A 21584-nucleotide genomic window follows, 5' to 3' on the forward strand; every position below is an offset into this window, starting at 1 on the left:
CGGGGGGAGGGGTGCCTGGGGGAGGGGAATCGGGGGGGAGGGGTGCCAGGAGAAGGGGAATCGGGGGGGAGGGGAATCGGGGGGGAGGGGTGCCAGGGGAAGGGGAATCGGGGGGGAGGGTAATCGGGGGGAGGGGTGCCTGGGGGAGGGGAATCGGGGGGAGGGGTGCCTGGGGGAGGGGAATCGGGGGGGAGGGGTGCCAGGAGAAGGGGAATCGGGGGGGAGGGGAATCGGGGGGGAGGGGTGCCAGGGGAAGGGGAATCGGGGGGGAGGGTAATCGGGGGGAGGGGTGCCTGGGGGAGGGTAATCGGGGGGAGGGGTGCCTGGGGGAGGGGAATCGGGGGGGAGGGGTGCCTGGGGGAGGGGAATCGGGGGAGGGGTGCCTGGGGAAGGGGAATCGGGAGGGGTGCCTGGGGAAGGGGAATCGGGGGGGGAGGGATGCCAGGGGAAGGGGCATCGGGGGGGAGGGGAATCGGGGGGGAGGGGTGCCTGGGGAAGGGGAATCGGGGGAGGGGTGCCTGGGGAAGGGGAATCGGGGGGAGGGGGTGCCAGTGGAAGGGGAAGGGGTGCCAGGGAAAGGGAATCAGAGAGGAAGGGGTGCCAGGGAAAGGGAATCAGAGAGGGAGGGGTGCTAGGGAAAAGGGAATCGGGGGGAGGGGGTGCCAGGGGTTTGGGGTGCCAGGGAAAAGGGAATCGGGGGAAGGGGGTGCCAGGGGAAAGGGGAATCAGAGAGGGAGGGGGTGCCAAGGGGGAGATGGGAGTTCGGGAGGAGAGGCTTGGGGTTGGGGGGCAGGGGATTTTACCCCGTAGTCCAGGGGCTAGCAACTTGTGGCCCTCGGATGTTTTGGCCTACAATCCCCATCAGGGGTGATGCGGCCCGTAATTGGGCCACTGAGTCTGAGCATTGGGCCATCTAGCTCAGGGCTGGGGAATCCATGGCCCTCCAGATGTGGGGCTCCAGCTCTCGTCGTTCCCGACTGCTGGCTAAGGATGATTGGAGTTAGAGTCCAACAACATTTGGAAGGCCGCAAGGACCCCACCCCAGGTTTACGTTGACCGGCACAGGCTTTCTGGGGGGTCTCAGAAAGGGGATTCCCCCAGTGCTACCAAGAGATGCCATGCGGGGACGTTTTGTGCGCAAACCCACTGCTACAGCCCCTCTCGGTAAATCTAAAGTAAGATTCTAGTCTTCATGGTTCTGAAGAAAGGTCTAATTAAAACAGGAACATCAGAACTTGCCTTGCAGTGTGTTAGACCCGTAGTCTATATAGCTCAGTACTGTCTACTCAGGCTGGCAGCCACTTTCCAGGGCTCCAGGCGGGTCTTTCCAGCCCTACCTGGAAATTGAATCTGGAACCTTCTGCATGCAAAGCAGGTGGTCTGCCACTGAGTTACGGTCCCTCCCTTGTTACCTTACTTGTGGGCTTCCCCAACATTTGGAAACAGCGTGGTATAATGGTTAGAGTGTTGGCCTCAGACTGGGAAGACCCAAGTTCGAATCCCAACTCAGCCATGAAGCTCACTGTGTGACCTTGAGCCAATCACTATTTCTTAGCCTACCCTACCACACAGGGTGGTTGCAATGACAAAAAGGTGTGTGTGTGGGGGGACCATTTACACTGACTTGAACCCACTGGAGGAAAGATGGGATATAAATATAATGTAATAAAACACAGTTCTACCCTAGACGGGGATAAATGATATACCAAAAGCAATATTTATTTTCTTTATAATACTAATATACGGCTTAATATAATAAACTCTCCAAGCAGTTTACACTGAAATACATGTATAATAGAACAAAAAGATATGAAAATAGTAATTACAGCAAAAGCAATGGTAAAACAGTAAACTGAGTAAGAGGCAATCGGCTTTTCTCTCTGTACAACCCTAAGAACATCAGAGGAGCCCTGCTGGATCAGACCAAGGGTCCATCTAGTCCGGTGTTCTTTTTACATAGTGGGCAAACAGATGCCCCAGTGGGAAACCCACAAGCAGGGCATGAGCGCAACAGCACCCTCCCAACCATGTTCCCCAGCAACTCGCGTACATACGCTCACTGCCTCTGCACAGAGGTAGCACAGAGCCATCAGGACTAGCAGCCACTGATAGCCTCTTCCCCCCCCCTCCGGCTCCCCGGCCCCCATTTGGAAGAAGAGCTGCTCTTTCTTGACAGAGGTCTAGATTAGACTGACGACTACAGACAGCCTGCCCCTGTTTTAACCTTTGCCTTAATTTTAAAATACTTTATGAAGACTTTTTTTGGTTTTGTTTTACAAAGCGGCATGAAACCGCTTCATCAAACAGATACAATAAATAAATACATGTAGGGAGGGCTCCCCAGTAGGCACTTTGCATGGGCACCCTTAACCTGGGGGGGGGGGGCTTTACCACCTTCGGATAGCTGGGGCACCCCACCATTGCTTGTTTTGCTGAATTAAAATTGGATGCAGTCGTTCACCCCTAGAATTGGAAAGCTTTGACTTGTCTGGCACATCAGGATGGCACCAGGTTGAGGAAGGCTGCTTTACTTGTTTGTTGTGGCTTGCTGGCATTTCTCTCACAACACTCTGGGAAAGCGCTTGGGATCCAACAGGTACTGTAGACCCACTGGGGTGTGTGTGTGTGTGTGTGTCCTGCACTCTAAAGATACCTCCAGAGCTACAACTCTGCTTTCTGATCCTCTAGCTTGCTCTTGGCTCAGGCTCTTGGCTCTAGCGGCAATTCCCCCCACCCACCCAAAAAACACCTGCATTTTACACTGTCCAAATCCCTTAGGAGAGATGGCATCCCTTTGGAAACTCCCTGGCCCCTAAGAGTCATCAGCCTAACACAATGAGGGATATGGAAGGAGATGGAAAACTTGTTCAGCCAGTTTTAGGCCTCCCACTCACTAATCCTGAAACTTTTTACAATCAGAGTCACTAGGCATAAACCAGGAATCCTAAAAGGTCATCTAGGCCAACCCCCATCTCATTTGTATTGGCATGAAGGAGAACACCTTATATTGTTTGTCTCATCATCTGGGACTCAGGCATACTGCCCCTGAATATAGAGGTTCCATTTAGTATAATTCATTCTAAGATAGCAGTTTTATCTCGGCTTTTAGCCAAAAAAGGCTCCCAAGGCGGCTTTCAAAGATAAATGAGACAGTCCCTGCCCGCAGGCTTACAATCTAAAAAGACATGACTCAAAAGGAAAGAGGTCTGGGAGGGAGGAGGAAAAAAGCAAATTCAGTTACTAAATTCTTAGTTGCATATTCACTATGGCTTTGGAGAATCAGACCAAGGGTCCATCAAACCCAGCATTCTGTTTCTGTTAGTGGCTACCCAAATATTGCTGGAAAACTTGCACTGTCTCTCCATCCATCAACTGGAGAGATGAGCAGTATCTGTTGTTATTAGTTAATAATAATTATTATCAATATTATTTCAACATCATCCATTTGTGCATAGCACCGAATACAGTGCAAAAAGGCAGCTCCCAGCCTGGAGGAAGATGAAATCTAAAATTTCACAGGATGAAACAACCGAGGAAGGAGAGGGGAAGTGGTGGGTAGGCTAGAAAGTGCAAACATGTCTGAATATATAAGACTGATTCTTCTGGCCTGCTTGCACTGGCTGCTGATATGCTTCCAAGCCCAATTCAAAGTGCTGGTTTTGACCTATAAAGCCTTACATGGCTCAGGACCACTGTTTTATTATTATTACTTATCGCAGTTTTATACTGCCCTATAGCCAAAGCTCTCTGGGCGGTTTACAAAAGTTAAAACATTAAAATACAATATACAAAGTTTAAAGGCCATTTACATATAAGCATATGGACAATATATACAAACAACATATAACTAAAAACAATATAACAAAAAATAAAAGTAAAAATCCAACAATAAAACAACACAGCTTAAAACAACACTGCTTAAAAACAATATACAAGAGTCAGCGAAAGGAGCGAGAGTTCTACAAAGGGAAGGCCTGCCGGAATACTAGCGTCTTTAATGCCTGCTTTAAAACCTTAAAGGCAGTTTAAGGTTTTAAACCTTAAAACCTTAAGGCAGCAGGCGTATTTCAGCCAGCAGCTCTTTCCACAACTGAGGGGTGGCAAAGGAAAAGGTCCTCTGGCGTGTGGCTGCTAATCTCACTTAGGGCAGATGCAGAGGATCTTAAGTGGCAGACTGGGATGTAGGAGAGAAGGCCTGATGGAACGCCTGGCATGAGCCAACCTGTACGCTACACTCTGCATCTAAGGCCCTCTGGGAGCCTCCTCCGAGGGAGGCTCGGAGGGTGGCAACAAGGGAGAGGGCCTTCTTGGTGGTGGCCCCCCATTTATGGAATAATCTCCCTGATGAGGCCGGCCTGGCGCCAACACTGTTATCTTTTAGGCGCTGGGTTAACACTGCCCTTTCAGGCATTGGGCAGCATATAAGGAGTCTCTGTGATTTTCTCTGGCTGATGGTTTTAGATATATGTTATTGTGTGTGCTGTTGATTCTATGTCATTATATGAATGGTTTTATACTTTATAGAATGTATTTTAATGGGTTTTTTTTTTAATGTTTGTGAACCACCCAGAGAGTTTCAGCTATGGGGTGGAATAGAAATATAAAGGAAATTAAATTAATTGTGCATAGACTTGGTTCCAGAATAAGCCTACTGGTAGCAATAGAAGCTTTTCTGTTGATACTGAATTGCCACCAGGTGTGGGGCTGTTGTCATTATTTTGACAGAGGATATAAGGGTTACTTCTCCCTGTGTACTGCAGTCCTGATGACTCCCTGAACCCCATGCTTCGAATTAATCATTTAAAAAACTCAAGTTGTGGTTGCATATCAGGCCCGGTGCCAGAGTCGGCATGGTTGGCCACCTGCCGAGGGCCCACCAGCCAGCAGGGGCCCACTGACCAGAGCCCCTGGCGTTGCTCCTCCTCTTCCCTATCACAGCCTGCTTGTTCACCTGTCTTTTGCTCCGGCCCAGACAACAGAGGTGGTGAGAAGGAGGAACAGGAGATGCCGCGGCCTGCTTGCTCCCTGGTTCTCTGCCTGCCATGCAAGGAAGCGGCAGCCATGATGAGGAAGAGGAGGAGGAGCAAGGGCAGTGAGAAGGTAGACTGAATGGGGAGGGGGTCTTGCCCAAGTCCCCTCCAAAACCTGGTTCCGGCACTGTTGCATTCCACGCAATTAAAGTAATGTCTGGTTTGGCCTTCTGTTACAAGCTACCCTTGAAGTTTTCCACTGCCCCCTCCTCCAACTCCAGGTGTATGCATGGGATAATTGTAGTTTCTCAGTGTTCAGCAATGGGTTAGTGCACTCTAGACGTGCTCAGACACACCCTTCTTTGTTCTTATGTTTTGGGCTGAACCCTGGCAATTTAGGGAGGTGAGGCTGGTGAGAGTGTGGGATAGGTCCTTCTCTGTGGTGGCACCCCAGTTGTGGACTCCCTCTCTTTGATATCTGGAAAATGTCAAATATAGCTCCCTGTAGAGTGGCTCCTTTAATTTTTATTTTAGTTTTAGGCCGCTGTTAAAGCTTTCAGGTGATTTTAAATGTATGAGTTCCGCTCTGTTCTTAGACTGTTTTTCTCCTGCTCTTAATTTTGCTGTGTGTCATGTTTTAACGTTTCCAAATTGTTTTTAAAGTTTCACATTGTAAAGTTACCTTGGGGTTTGTGGCTCTTTGTGGGCTGAAAGATGACTCAGAAATATTTTTTAAACATAAATAAATAAAACATAAATCCATTCATTTAACAAGAGAGCATCAGTTGCTGGAGGTTCTTGCTGCTTTGAACCTCACAGGTACTTAAAAAAAAAACACTCTTTTGGCTGTGAAACTGGGTGGGGAGATCTCTCCTGAAGTCAACCTCCTCTTGTTTGGTATTGAAAGTAGGGGGGGAAAGGAGAGTAAGCAGGGACATGATAGAGGTGAATGAAATTATGCATGATATGCAGAAAGCAGATAGGAAGAAAATTATTCCTCTGTCCTAATACTAGAGCCCAAAGGGGTCATCAAATTTATTTATTTACTTACTTACTTACAATATTTATATACTGCTCACATCCAAGATCTAGGAGCGGTGAACAGCAGACAGGATAAAATAATAAAAACATGTTAAAATAATTAATATTTTAAAAAAGAAACAGTTCTGACAAACCAAGTTTTGATAAACCGTAGCTGGTCGCTCAAGGAAGGCCTCCCGAAATAACACCGTCAGGAGGTGTGGGAAGCAACACAATGTTGGGGCCTGCCTGACCTCCAAAGGCAAGAAGTTCCACAGGAAGGGGGCCACCACATTGAAGGCTCCAGTGAAGCTAAATGGTGGGAGATTCAGGACAGATAAAAAGATGTACTTCACACAGCTCATAGAACTGTGGAATTCGCTACCACAAGATGTACTGATAGGTACTAACTTGGACTGCTTTAAAAGGGGAGTAGACCACTTCATGGAGGAGAAGGCTATCAGTGGCTACTAGTAATGATGGGTATATATTCTAGTATCAGAGAGAGTTTGCCTCTGTATACCAGTTGCTGGGGAACACGGGTGGGGTGTGCGTGCGCTGCGTGCTGTTGTGCTCATCTCCTGTTTCTGGAGTTCCCCTTGGGACATCTGGTTGGCCTCTGTGGGAACAGAATGCTGCACTAGAGCGGGCTTTGCTCTGATCCAGCATGGCTCTTCTTATGTGCTTATGTTACCATAACAGATTTACGTCCAGTCTGTGAAAGGGTTAATGCCCAGGCTTGCCTAATGAGGCCCTGTCAGGAGGATGTTCTTTGTTGCTAAAAGGGAGAGTCTGAGGAAACTATCAAAAATAAATCCGTTTTAATGAAGAGCCTTTGTAAATTATTCAGATTTTTTTTTTAACATCCTGCTAGTCTGTTGCAAAAAAAAAGGGAGACTTCCTTCACAGCCTTGAATGTGTGAAAGGTGAAAGTCATCTCTCTCTCTCTCTCTCTCTCACACACACACACACACACACCCAGGGGGTAATAAAATCTATGAATGGCTGCCCTGTGCCCTATTGCAATTGCCATCTGGATCAGTACATGGGCCCCACCAGGGTCCACCAGGAGGACGCCTATTGATCTGGAAGCAGCACGTACACAGGGCCCCCAAACAGGCAATGCATCACCAAAAAAGGGGACACCAATCTGCATAAAAATTGTATATGAAAATGTAGATGTATAGGTGCACATTAGAGCCTCGTGTCGCGCAGAGTGGTAGGCGGCAGTATTGCAACTGAAACTCTCCCCACGACCTGAGTTCGATCCCAGTGGAAGCTGGGTCTCGGGTAGCCGGCTCAGGTCGACTCAGCCTTCCATCCTTCCGAGGTCGGTGAAATGAGTACCCAGCTTGCTGGGGGAAAGGTAGTCACGACTGGGGAAGGCAATGGCAAACCACCCCACTAGAGTCTGCCATGAAAACGCCAGCTTAAGCAGGTGTCCCTCTAGGGGCAGTAATGACCCGGTGCTTGCACAAGAGGAGGGGCACATTAAGAAAAAATGGCTATACTTTTAAATAGAAATACAATACATCTCCCCAGAGTGGTGAAACCGAGTAGGAGAGCTGTGTGTCTACTCAGTCTGCTGTCCAGAAGCTAACTGTTGATGGGCACCTTCAAGCACCCTGTCCTGCTCTGCCTTGTTGTGGTTCTTGATCTTTAAACTGGTCTTGGACCAGGTAGCTTTGCAAACAGAGAACTGTCCTCTAAAGTAGGATGCCTGGCCACCCTAGCTGCCTTTTAAATTTCCCACAGTGGTGTTGTTATCACTGGTGCAGTTTGGTAATTTTAGACTCTGGACATATACTTTAATTTCACTTTTAGACCGCCCAATAACCAAAGTTCTCTGGGTAGTAGACGGGGAAATTAAATTTAAGATGTGCCATATAAAATCGCAATAAAACAATAATGCACAGCACAAGGTAAAATCAGCAGCAAGGGTAAAACAGTGCTGCATGCAATAAAAAACCCAAGTAAAGGCACCAGCAAAAACTAAAACAGCAGCAAGGTCTGGAAGCGCTACTACAGTTCTTCAAATGCCTGGAATAATAAAGAAGGTCTTCACTTGGTGCCCAAAAGCCCACAACGAATGCCTCTGGTGAGCCCCTCTGGGGAGAGTATTCCTCAGACAGGGTACCACCTCTAAACAGGTCCTCCCTCTTGTAGCCACCCACTTCGCCTAATTTGGCGGGGGGCACCTGGAAGATGGTGTCGGATGATGAGCATAGGGCATTATCCCACCTCCACCCCACCCCGTCTTTAGATGGGAATGTGTATTAATTCACTTATTTGAAAATTGGTCAGCCAGCCTTGGCTGCATTTCAGGGGCCCTCCTGTTTGTTCTGCCAAGTGTGTCATAGAATAATAGAATCACAGAGTGGGAAGGGGCCTACAAGACCATCGAGTCCAACCTGCCGCTAAATGCAGGAAGCCTGATTCCCAGGCAGAATCCCATCCAAGGACTAACCAGGGCTAACCCTACTTAGCTTACAAGGTCAGACAAGATCGGGCACATCCAGCCCTTTGCCCAGACATCTGCCCCAAAGTCCTTCCTTGATGAAACCACTGATTGCCATGACCTCAGAGTCTAACGCTGACCTGGACACAGACACAAAGGCTGAAGAATCAGTGGTGCTGATGGAGGAGCTCCCAGGCCTGAGCACCGCAGACGAACTAGAAACCTCTGAGCCCAAAGTATCAGAAACCCCTAGGACCAAGGTGCCAGACGTCTCAGCCTCCGGTCCAGATCCAGCACACTTGGCGGGGTCAGGGGGGCATCATGGGAAATGACAATGGCAGTGCTCCCAGCAGGGATCTGTGAGCTGCCGCTTTAATTTGGCGGGCACCAGCAACGATGACTTTTCCGTGGTGGCCCCGTCTTTCTGGAACTACCATCCCACAGGATGTGCATTTGTCTTCCTCTTTCATTCCTTTCAAAATGGGCCTGAATGACCTTTTTGTCTTCCAAACTGCTTGTATTTACAGATGTTGTTCTTGAATTTTAAGGCTGCTATTTTGTTTTGGTCTGGACTGGTTTTTTGTTTTTTTTTAATGCTGATAGTTTAAGTTTATTGTATTTCCCACTGACCTAAGAAGGAGTGGTAGTCATCAGAGCACACTCTGGCCCTGCACCTATTTTTAGTGAAAGTGATGGGTTCATTTTGCATGATTATTATTTTATTCCCTCTCCTCATTTTTAAACCATATTGCATTTCTATGGTTATTTACTAGTGCTGTTTGGCTAAACAATAAATAAGTGGTGGAGATGTCAACCAATGCAAGGATATAAGCTAATTCATCATCTATCAATCAATTAATCCAATTGATTAAATTTACATTTAAAAACTCAACACAGATGCCGTTTTGGGGATAGTGGAACTGTAAAATAGTGTAACATTTAATGCACCCCCAAAGCAGCCGTTCCATGGTAAAAGGAAAGCCATCTTTAATATTTCATTTTTCCATTCCCATATTAGGTTAAAATGCAGAGAAAAAATATCAATTTTTCTAAAAAATTAACAGCCCCACTGATGAAAATTTGTCTTCCCTGATTAAGGTTGACTCCCTGGCCCTACAAATCAAAGAAAGTTTTTGCTAATTAATCTGCTGATTTAAACTGATCAAAGCATTAATCCTAAATACAATAACAGTGCAGTTCTATGCATGTCTACTCAGAAGTAAGTCCTATTGAGTTCAGTGGGGCATACTCCCATGTAAGTGTGTATAGGATTGCAGCCCAAGCCACACTGAACAGAGCATGATTTACTTCTGAGTAAAGTAGTATAGGACTGCACTGCCAAGCTCTCAAGAACCTCCTTCTTAGGGTCTCCAGCAGGAGGGGCTAAAATCTCAACTTATTTTCTTCTAGGCTTGGGAGCTTTTTCTGCCTCTGTATTCATAGAATCATAGAATCATAGAATAGCAGGGTTGGAAGGGGCCTGCAAGACCATCGATTCCAACCCCCTGTTCAATGCAGGAATCCAAGTCAGAGCATCTCTGACAAATGGCTGTCCAGCCTCGTCTTGAAGGCCTCCAGTGTGGGAGAGCCCACCACCTCCCCAGGTCATTGGTTCCATTGTCGTATTGCTCTGACAGTCACGAAGTTTTTCCTGATGTTCAGCCGGAATCTGGCTTCCTGTCACTTGAGCCCATTATTCTGTGTCCCTCACTCTGGGATGATCATGAAGAGATCCTAGCCTTCCTCTCTGTGACAGCCTTTCAAGTACTTGAAGAGTGCTATCATATCTCCCCTCAGTCTTCTCTTCTCAAGGCTAAACATGCCCAGTTCTTTCAGTCTCTCCTCATAGGGCTCTGTTTCCAGTCTCCTGATCATCTTTGTTGCTTGCCTCTGAACCCTCTCCAGCTTGCCTGCATCTTTCTTGAAAGTGCGGTGCCCAGAACTGGACACAGTACTCCAGATGAGGCCTAACCAGTGCTGAGTAGAGGGGAACTAGTACTTCCCAGGATTTGGAAGTTATGCTTCTGTTACTGCAGCCCAAAATAGCATTTGCCTTTTTTGCAGCCACATCACACTGTGGGCTCATATTCAGCTTGTGATCGACAACAATTCCAAGACCCTTCTCGCTTGTAGTGTTGTTGAGCCACGTATCCCCCATCTTGTAACTGTGCCTTTGGTTTCCTTTTCCTAGGAGCAGAACTTGGCATTTACCCCTATTAAATGTCATTGTGTTGTTTCTGCCCAGCGCTCCAGTCTATCCAGATCACTTTGAATTTTGTCTCTGTCTTCCAAAGTATTAGCTATCCTGCCCAATTTTGTGTCATCTGCAAATGTGATCACCATTCCCTGCACCTCCTCCTCCAAGTCATTCATAAAAATGTTGAAGAGCACTGGGCCCAGGACTGAGCCCTGCGGTACCCCACGAGTTACCTGTCCCCAGTTTGAGAAGATCCCATTGATAATCACTCTTTGAGTCCGATTCTGTAGCCAAGTGTGGATCCACCGGATCGTTGTTTTACCTAGCCCACTTTGAGCTAGTTTGCTCATCAGGATATCATGGGGCACTTTGTCGAAAGCTTTGCTGAAGTCAAGGTATATGATGTCCACAGCATTCCCACAGTCCACAAGGGAGGTTACCTGATCAAAAAATGAGATCATATTCGTCTGGCAGGATTTGTTCTTGACAAATCCATGTTGGCTTTGAGTAATCATTGAATTGTTTTCAAGGTGCTTACAGATGGATTCCTTTATCATCTGCTCCAGAATTTTCCCAGGGATTGGTGTCAGACTGACTGGTCTGTAGTTCCCAGGTTCCTCCTTTTTACCCTTTTTGAAGATACGGACAGCGTTAGCCCTCCTGCAGTCATCTGGCATTTCACCCATCCTCCATGATTTCTCAAAGAGAATAGACAGTGGTTCTGGGAGTTCTTCTGCCAGTTTCTTTATTACTCTGGGGTGCAGTTCATCTGGCCTTGGAGATTTGAACTCATTCAAAGTAATTAGGTTTTCCTTGACCATATGCCTATCGATCTCAAGCTGCAATCCTGCCCCTTCAGCCTGTACTTTGCCTTTGCCAGGTGGGTCATAGACCCTCTTTTGGGAGAAGACCAAGCCAAAGTAGGAATTGAGCACCTCTGCCTTTTCTTTGTCATCTGTTACATTTTGCCATCCTTATTTAATAGCTGAACCACCATTTCTTTCCTCTGTCTTTTACTATGCACATAGCTGAAGAAAGCTTTTTTGTTGCTTTTAGCATCCATTGCTAATCTCGGCTCATTCTCAGCTTTAGCCTTCGTGACGCCATCCCTGCAATTCTGTGCTACCTGCCTGTACTCTTCCTTTGTTGCTTGGCCTTCTCTCCACTTCCTATATGTGTCCTTTTTTGTTTTCAGGTCATTTCTAAGCTTTCTGTGAAGTCACATTGGCTTCTTCTGTTGTCTTCCACCTTTTTTTTTCTTGTTGGAATTGTTTGTAATTGTGCTTGAGAATTTCCTTTTTTAAAAGCTCCCACCCATCTTGGACACCTGCTTGCCATGAGACCTTGCTGATCATTGTTCTGAGTTTATTAAAATCTGCTTTCCTAAAATCCAGGGAATGAGTTTGACTGCACTCAGCTTTTGCTTCCCTTACAATCAAGAACTCAAGTATAACACAGTTGCTTCCCCACAGAGTTCCTGTAACTGCTACTTTATCCACTAAGTCATCTCTGTTGGTTAGGATCAAGTCAAGGATAGCCGATCCTCTAATTCCTTCTTCTACTTTCTGTAGGAGGAAGTTATCCGCCACACAAGTCAGGAATTTCCTGGAGGGGCCATGTTTTGCAGAATTTGTCTCCCAACAAATATTGGGGAAATTGAAGTCCCCCATTACTACTACATCATGCTTCCTTGAAACATTGGCTATTTGCTTTTCAAAAGTTTCATCCTCGTCTTCTCCTTCATTGGGTGGCCGGTAGTAGACGCCGACCACCAGGTTCCTTTTATTCTTTGCTCCATTTATTTTGATCCAGATGCTCTCGATGGGGCTACCAAGCTCCTCCTCCTGTATTTCTGTGCAGAGATATGTATTTTTCACATACAGTGCAACCCCACCTCCCTTTCTGTTCCTCCTGTTCTTTTTGAACAAGTTATATCCTTCAATTGCTGTATTCCAGTCATGAGAGTCATCCCACCAAGTCTCAGTTATACCTAACAGGTCATAATTTCCCTCCTGTATTAAGAGTTCAAGTTTGTTCTGTTTGTTTCCCATACTCTGGGCATTAGTATATAGACATCGAAGACCATGTGCTTCATAGTCTGGCTTTCTTCCTACATGTGTCTGAAGACTATTATTGGGCGCTATCAGAGCTGTTCTCTCCGTTGCAGTGCATGAGCCTTCATCCATTGTTACCCCCAACATTACATCTCCCTTCCCCGTAGGATTCAGTTTAAAGCCCTCCTGATGAAGTTCTTCATGCTGTGGCCAAACGCATTCTTCCTATCCTTTGTGAGGTGCAACCCGTCCCTTGCCAACAGTTCATTCAGATCTGTGCCTCTGAGTCACCAGGCGCCTTTAACCAATGACCAACAAACACCTGCCACCCATGTGCCCCCTTTTGGTGACACTAGTCTCCGCCCCATCCTGGGAGGCTCCACCCCCGATCTGCCAGGCACCTCCCATTGGCTCCTAAGTCCTGCCCTCTGAATTTCACAGGTCACGGGGTAACCCTTCCTGCAACCCCTGTAAATATTTTAACAGCAGCTACAATTCTATTTTGTATTTTACTGATTTTGCCAATTTGGTATACCGCCCAAAGGACTTGGTTGATGGGCAGCATAAAAGGCTCATAAATAAATACAATTAGGAATGAAAATAAATGCAAACGTTCGCAGGCAAACCTGTGTTAAGCTTTTATCTCACTCATGTTCTTCCTCTGTCATCTCCTACTTCAGTTTTCCTCCTTTTCTATATATCAGTTTCTAGATTGTAACCCCCTTGAGGCAGGGACCTATGTCTTCGTGATGTGCCATTCAACCTGCACCTGACTGAGGTGAAGATGCTGGATTAGTTTATTTAGGCGGCAATTCTAGATACACTTGAGGTGCAATCCTATGCATGTTTAGACAGAAAAAAAGTCCTACAATTCCCAGAATTCCCCAGCCAGAATGGGGAAATTCTGGGAGCTGTAGGACTTTTTTCTGTCTAAACATGCATAGGATTGTGCCCTTAGAGTAGGTTGACCATATTTCCTTGAGACAAAAATGGGATATTGGGATAACAAAAATGGGACGGGGTTATGTAATATTCCATATTCATGAAAAACTACAAAATTAGAAAAGTGAGGAAAAGTGTGGCGTGGTTAAACCATCGATAATGGGCAGAGCATTTTTTGCGTGCTGATCCTCATGTAGACAAAAGGCACCACCCATGAATAAGAGGGAAATCTCAAGTGTGTGCAGACGTACGAAAAAAGTCTCTAGGAAAAAGCTCCAAGGGGGAAACCCCACCCCTAAACAGCCCAATGCGCACTGAACATTCTTAATGGGCACAGCATGTTAAGTGTTAGCATGGTGGAATGTGTCACGTTCCAGAGTCTGAGCCTAGCAGTTGCAGGTTCAAGAGTCCAAGAGTTCCAAGGTGGTGAGCAAAAACAGGGACCCGGCAAAAAGCAAGATCTCATCAGCCCAGGTAACAAGTGACAAGACGACACAGCAGACAAGGAGCAGGCAGAAGGAGATTCAGCATTCACTCCAGAGGACTCACACCAGGAATCAGTCAAGGAAGCCATTTGGAGTCAAGGCAAGGGAAGCTGGATTCAAGAAAGTCTGGCTGACATTGTTACCAGAAACTCTTACAGTTCCAAACTGCTGTTCTTAAGCAAAGGCTGTCAGAACCCCACCCAGGATCCGGGTGAATGACTGGCTCCAGGTGAATGACTGGCTACGAAGGTGGTGCCAACGAGAGAGATTTGGATTCTGGGACCACGGGCTATACTTCCTGGAAGATGGGCTGTTGGCAAGGGACGGGTTGCACCTCACAAAAGCTGGGAAGAATGTGTTTGGCCACAGCATGAAGAACTTCATCAGAAGGGCTTTAAACTGAATGCTACGGGGAAGGGAGAGGTAATGTTGGGGGTAACAATGGACGTAGGCACATGCATTGCAACAGAGAGAACAGCTCTGATAGCGCCCAATAATAGTCTTCAGACACATGTAGGAAGAAAGCCAGACTATGAAGCACATGGTCTTCAATGTCTATATACTAATGTCCAGAGTATGGGAAACAAACAGAACAAACTTGAACTCTTAATACAGGAGGGAAATTATGACCTGTTAGGTATAACTGAGACTTGGTGGGATGACTCTCATGACTGGAATACAGCAATTGAAGGATATAACTTGTTCAAAAAGAACAGGAGAAACAGAAAGGGAGGTGGGGTTGCACTGTATGTGAAAAATACATATCTCTGCACAGAAATACAGGAGGAGGAGCTTAGTAGCCCCATCGAGAGCATCTGGATCAAAATAAATGGAGCAAAGAATAAAAGGAACCTGGTGGTCGGAGTCTACGTCTACCGGTCACCCAATCAAGGAGAAGACTAGGATGAAACTTTTGAAAAGCAAATAGGCAATGTTTCAAGGAAGGATGATGTAGTAGTAATGGGGGACTTCAATTTCCCCGATATTTGTTGGGAGACAAATTCTGCAAAACATGGCCCCTCCAGGAAATTCCTGACTTGTGTGGCAGATAACTTCCTCCTACAGAAAGTAGAGGAAGGAACTAGAGGATCGGCTGTCTTTGACTTGATCCTAACCAACAGAGATGACTTAGTGGATAAAGTAGCAGTTACAGGAACTCTGGGGGAAAGTGACCATGTTATACTTGAGTTCTTCTTGGTTCTAAGGGAAGCAAAAGCTGAGTGTAGTCAAATGCGTACCCTGGATTTTAGGAAAGCTGATTTTAATAAACTCAGAACAATGATCAGTAAGGTCCCATGGCAAGCGACGCTAACGAGAAAAGGAGTCCAAGATGGGTGGGAGCTTTTAAAAAAGGAAATTCTCAAGGCACAATCACAAACAATTCCAACAAGAAGAAAAGGTGGAAGACAACAGAAGAAGCCAATGTGGCTTCACAAAAAGTTTAGGGATGACCTGAAAACAAAAAAGGACACATATAGGAAGTGGAAAGAAGACCAAGTAACAAAGGAAGAGTACAGGCAGGTAGCACAGAATTGCAGGGATGGCGTCAGGAAGGCTAAAGCTGAGAATGAGCTGAGGTTAGTGAGGGATGCTAAAAACAACAAAAAGGCTTTCTTCAGCTACGTGCATAGTACAAGGCAGAGGAAAGAAATGGTGGTTCAACTATTAAATAAAGATGGCAAAATGATAACAGATGACAAAGAAAAGGCAGAGGTGCTCAATTCCTACTTTGGCTTGGTCTTCTCCCAAAAGAGGGTCTATGACCCCCCGGCAAAGGCGAAGTACAGGCTGAAGGGGCAGGATTGCAGGTTGAGATCGATAGGCATATGGTCAAGGAACACCTAATTACTTTGAATGAGTTCAAATCTCCAGGGCCAGATGAACTGCGTCCTAGAGTAATAAAGGAACTGGCAGAGGAACTCTCAGAACCGCTGTCTATTCTCTCTGAGAAATCATGGAGGATGGGGGAAGTGCCAGATGTCTGGAGGAGGGCTAATGCTGTCCCTATCTTCAAAAAGGGTAAAAAGGAGGAACCTGGGAACTACAGACCAGTCAGTCTGACATCAATCCCTGGGAAAATTCTGGAGCAGATGATAAAGGAATCCATCTGGAAGCACCTTGACAACAATGCCGTGATTACTCGAAGCCAACATGGATTTGTCAAAAACAAGTCCTGCCAGACAAATCTGATCTCATTTTCTGATCAAGTAACCTCCCTTGTAGACCGTGGGAATGCTGTAGACATCATATACCTCGACTTCAGCAAAGCTTTTGACAAAGTGCCCCATGATATCCTGATGAGCAAACTAGCTCAAAGTGGGCTAGATGAAACAACGATCCGGTGGATCCACAGTTGGCTACAGAATCGGACTCAAAGAGTGCTTATCAATGGGACCTTCTCCAACTGGGGAGAGGTAACGAGTGGGGTACCGCAGGGCTCAGTCCTGGGCCCAGTGCTCTTCAACATTTGTATTAATGACTTGGAGGAGGAGGTGCAGGGAATGCTGATCACATTTGCAGATGACACCAAATTGGGCGGGATAGCTAATACTTTGGAAGACAGAAACAAAATTCAAAGTGATCTGGATAGACTGGAGCGCTGGGCAGAAAACAACAGAATGACATTTAATAGGGATAAATGCCAAGTTCTGCACCTAGGAAAAGGAAACCAAAGGCACAGTTACAAGATGGGGGATACGTGGCTCAACCACACTACAAGCAAGAAGGATCTTGGAATTGTTGTTGATCACAAGCTGAATATGAGCCAACAATGTGATGTGGCTGCAAAAAAGGCCAATGCTCTTTTGGGCTGCATTAATAGAAGCATAGCTTCCAAATCCCGGGAAGTACTAGTTCCCCTCTACTCAGCACTGGTTAGGCCTCATCTGGAGTACTGTGTCCAGTTCTGGGCACCACATTGAAGAAGGAGGCAGGCAAACTGGAGAGGGTTCAGAGGAGGGGAACAGAGATGATCAGGGGACTGGAAACAAAGCCCTATGAAGAGAGACTGAAAGAACTGGGCATGTTTAGCCTTGAGAAGAGAAGACTGAGGGGAGATATGATAGCACTTTTGAAGTACTTGAAAGGTTGTCACAGAGAAGAAGGCCGGGATCTCTTCTTGATCATCCCAGAGTGCAGGACATGGAATAATGGGCTCAAGTGACAGGAAGCCAGATTCCGGCTGAACATCAGGAAAAACGTCCTGTCAGAGCAATACAACAATGGAACCAATTCCCTAGGGAGGCGGTGGGCTCTCCCACACTGGAGGCCTTCAAGACGAGGCTGGACAGCCATCTGTCAGGGATGCTCTGACTTGGATTCCTGCATTGAGCAGGGGTTGGACTCGATGGCCTTGTAGGCCCCTTCCAACCCTACTATTCTATGATTCTATGATCCAACTGCAGCTTGTTAGTAGCTTCTGAAAAGGCTCTTCTTGTGAGAAGAACCCCCTACTCCCAAGGCACCACTTTACTCATGAGGAGTTCTCTGCTGCAGCCGAGTACTTCTGAGCAAAAGGGGTCTGGCTGGCCTCTTCAGTCTATGTTGCTCCCAGGGGCTTGGGGTCTCTCCTGTTCTGCCTCTGAAGCAGATCTCTCCTCCTCCTGTGGGGGTAGGTCCTGGGCAGGCATTACTGAGGTCCCAGGCTCCTCTGGGTCCTCTAACCCTGGCCGGTCCTGAGCCTCAGCACTGGAGGAATCATCCAGTGGGGGCATGACAGAATGGAATGGAGTATCCCGAAATAGGGGATGGCTGGCTGGAACCCTGAACAGGAGCTCTTCACAGTGCAACACTTTGTTGAAGGTCCCACTATTATTATTATTAATAAATTAAGGGTGCAACCCTATGCATCATGTTTAGACTGAAAAAAGTCCTACAGCTCATGCTGGCTGGGGCATGCTGGGAGCTGCAAGACTTTTTTCTGCCTAAACATGCATAGGATTGCACCCTAAGCTTTTGAGACAGCAGGGAGAGATGGAGAGAAACAGACTCTATGAAAGAGTCCTTGTTTACCTTTGTTTGCCCTCTGCTGGATGGTGAAATAGTGAATAATAATAATAATAATAATTAATAATAATCTCCCACCATTCAACACAGCATAGGAGAGATCAAGAAGGATTATTTAATAGCTTATTTCTCTCTTCCCACCCCCACCCAATCTCTCCCTGATGCCTCAAAAGCTTAATTAATGAATAATTGCTTGTAAAATACTCCTAGATGCTTCGTTCTAATAAAACCTCCATGCCTAAGTAGCATTTTATTATTATAGGCAGCTAAATAAATAAAAACCTTCTGCTGCTATTTAAAAAAAGAAAATAAAAAATAATCCACCGGCATCTAATTTAAAAAGCCCAGTTTAGCATGTGACGTGTTTTGGCCATTCAAGGAGCAACTAACCTCAAGGATCTCCTGAAAAAGGGGACGCACACACAGACACACAGTGAAGATGCAAAAGTGGTTGGGGAGAACCAAACCAACCAAAAGAAGCAGAGTGCTGAGGGGAGAACATATCCACAAATCATTTCCACTACCCCCCCCCCCGCCCTCCTTTATCAGTGACTTGAAATAATTAAACCCCATAAGTCTTGTGTGGCAGAAATTCTCCCCACCTCCATTTCTCTCTGTTTCCCCCACCCCAGCCCACCCCCTTCAGAATATTTGCATTGCAGGCTGATTAAGCTGTAATTATCACCCGTTTACTGCCTGAGATGTGAAAAACATTTCTCACTCCTGACAGGAAACTGTGAGTTCTTTTTTTGTTCTTGCTGATAGTGCTTTCCCTCCACTGACAACAGCTGACAGGAATAACAAAATATTCTCCCTCTTTGGTTTGGATCATGTGCTGGGAGGCAAAGCATCCCAGGGGTGTCCAATTCTCAAACCAGCCTTGGGCTTGATGCGTGACTTTAGGCTTTTCCTCACCCCTCAGTAACACAGAGATAATATGCTGGCCTGCCTTACAAGGTTGTTGTAATGACTCATGAGGGAACAGGAGAAGCTGCCTTATACCTAACTGGACCATTGGTCATAAGAACATTAAAAGAGCTGTGCTGGATCAGACCAAAGGCAGGATTCTGTTCCCACAGTGCCCCATGGGGAAGCCCACGAGTAGAAGGGTAGAGTATAGTAGCACACGCACTGCCCATGTTCCCCAGCTACTAGTACTGAGAGACATACCGCCTCTGATACTGGCAGTAACGAACAACCATCATGACCAATAACCATTGATAGCCATTGATCTGCCACAAATTGGTTGAATCCCCCTTTCAAGCCTTCCAAATTGGCAGCCATCGCGAGGTCTTGTGCTAGCAAATTCCATTGTTTTAGCTCTGTGCTGTGTGAAGAAGCCCTTCCTTTTCCCTGTCCCAAATCTCCTACTATTTGGTTTCATGGGATGACCCCTTCGGGCTCAGGTATTATGAGACGGGGAGAAAAACGTCTCCCTATCCACTTTCTGGACACCCTGCAGGATTTTATACACCTCTGTCATGTCTCCCAACCCTAATTACTAACCCTTCTTCTAAGCTAAAACTCCCAAAATGTTGCAACCATTCTTCTTAGGGGAGTTGTTTCAGTCCCTGATCATTAGGGCAACCCTTTTTTCAAGCCTATAATATATTTTTTGAGGAGCAGCAACCAGAACTGTACACAGCATTCTAAGAATGGCTGGCCCATCGATTTATATAAAGGCATTTTGATATTGGCAGTTTGATTTTCGCTACATTTAGCTCAGTGCCGTTTATGCAACATGCTTAATTGACCTATTTATTCGATATCTATCTTTCTTAGGAAAGGAAGGGCAGATTTTACAAAAAGCCCTGCTGGATGGTTGGTCCACCCCAGCATTCTGGTTCTGGGCACCAACCATTTAAGAAGGATCTCACGCAGCAAGCAGGAATGTGTCCAGAGGAAAGTGACAAAAATGGGGAGACCAAGTCCCAGGCGGAATAGTTGAAAGAGCTGGGTATGTTTGACTTGGAGAAGAGAAAATTCAGAGGCAATAGGATTAGGTAGGTCAGAGAAATCCACAATGGATTCAAGTGAGTTCTGATTTCTATGAACTCAACCTGTAAATTCTATAGTGGACAGCTTTACCTGAGTCACATGGATTTTGCAGACTTGCGCACCAGTTTTTTTTTTTAATACTTGGGGGGTGGGGGATTTGCACAAATGCAAACAAGAATGAAGTTCTCATACATCACTAAAACAAAAACAAAAAAAATCTGATTCCATCTTTGAGCAAATGACAGAATGGAAGATGCTTGACAATCGGCCAAACACAGATTGAACAGATTTAACAAAATCTGTTCATCCCTAGATAGGGTGTCCATCTTCAAAGATTTGAAGGACTGTCACATAGATGATGGACCAAACTTGCTCCAGGGGGTAAATTCTGAACCAATGGGTTCAAATGAGAAAAAAAGGGATTTCGACTCACCATGAGGACAATCTTTCTGATGGTACAAGCTGTTGGAGAGTAGAACAGGTTGCCTTAGATGTTGGTGGGTCTCCTTTAAGCACAGGCTTGGAGGGCCACCTATTGAGGATGCTGTGGCAGCTAGGTTTCTGCTTTGGCAGAGGGTGGGCTAGATGACCTTTGGGAGACCTTCTAACACTAGTGTCCTATGCCTCTTGAAATCCAGAAGCAAGGCAAGGGAGGGACACCTTGTTCAGTGGAGGCTGGGGGCTCTGATGTCAGTGGGGCAGGGCAACCACTCCGGGTTTCAGTCAGAAGTCGAAAGGAGCTATCCAAGATGCGGAAGTACCTTGGATAGCTCCTTTAAAGTTCTGACTGAAACCCCGAGTGGATTCACCACCCCACTGACATCAGAGCCCCCAGCCCCCAGAGATTCCCCAGATGGCCATGCCCCTTTCCCCCAATCACCAAGTGTTGGGTGGCTTCCTGGCTATTGTGCCATTTTCCCCCATTCTCAAAGGATGGAATGCCTCTCCCAAGGCTTGGTTCCTTGCAGTAAGAGCTTTAAGCTAAAACATGCAGGTACAGTCAGGGCCAGAAGTATTGGAACAAGGATAACTGTTTTGGCAGTTGGCCTCTGCACACCACCACATTGAAGTTGAAAGGAAACACACCCAGATGGGAGCGAAGTCAGGACTTCCAGCTGTAATTCAAGGGGTTGGACAAAAGTGGGGCACTAACCATTCAGGAGGGACAGCCAGTGGCATACGCACACCCCCATCGTTGGGGGCTCATAAGTAATGGAACGAATGGCTGGCAAGCAGCTGCATGGCCAGGTGCGGCCTGTTTCCTGGGTACCCCATGGCCAATCAAGCAGATAAAAGGCCTGGAGGTAGTTCTGAGTGTTACATTTGCATTTGGTAGCTGTTCACTGGAACTCCCAACATGAGGTCCGAAGAAGTGTCCATGGGAGGTCCAAAGAGGTAGCACAGCAGCTTGACCACAGACCAGGTCCTTGCCCTGGTGAACAGCAGCCTGGACTC

The sequence above is a fragment of the Heloderma suspectum genome, chromosome Z, assembly GCF_057233095.1.
Source record: "Heloderma suspectum isolate Gila_16-S chromosome Z, 16-S_ref, whole genome shotgun sequence".
NCBI classification, from domain to species: domain Eukaryota; kingdom Metazoa; phylum Chordata; class Lepidosauria; order Squamata; family Helodermatidae; genus Heloderma; species Heloderma suspectum.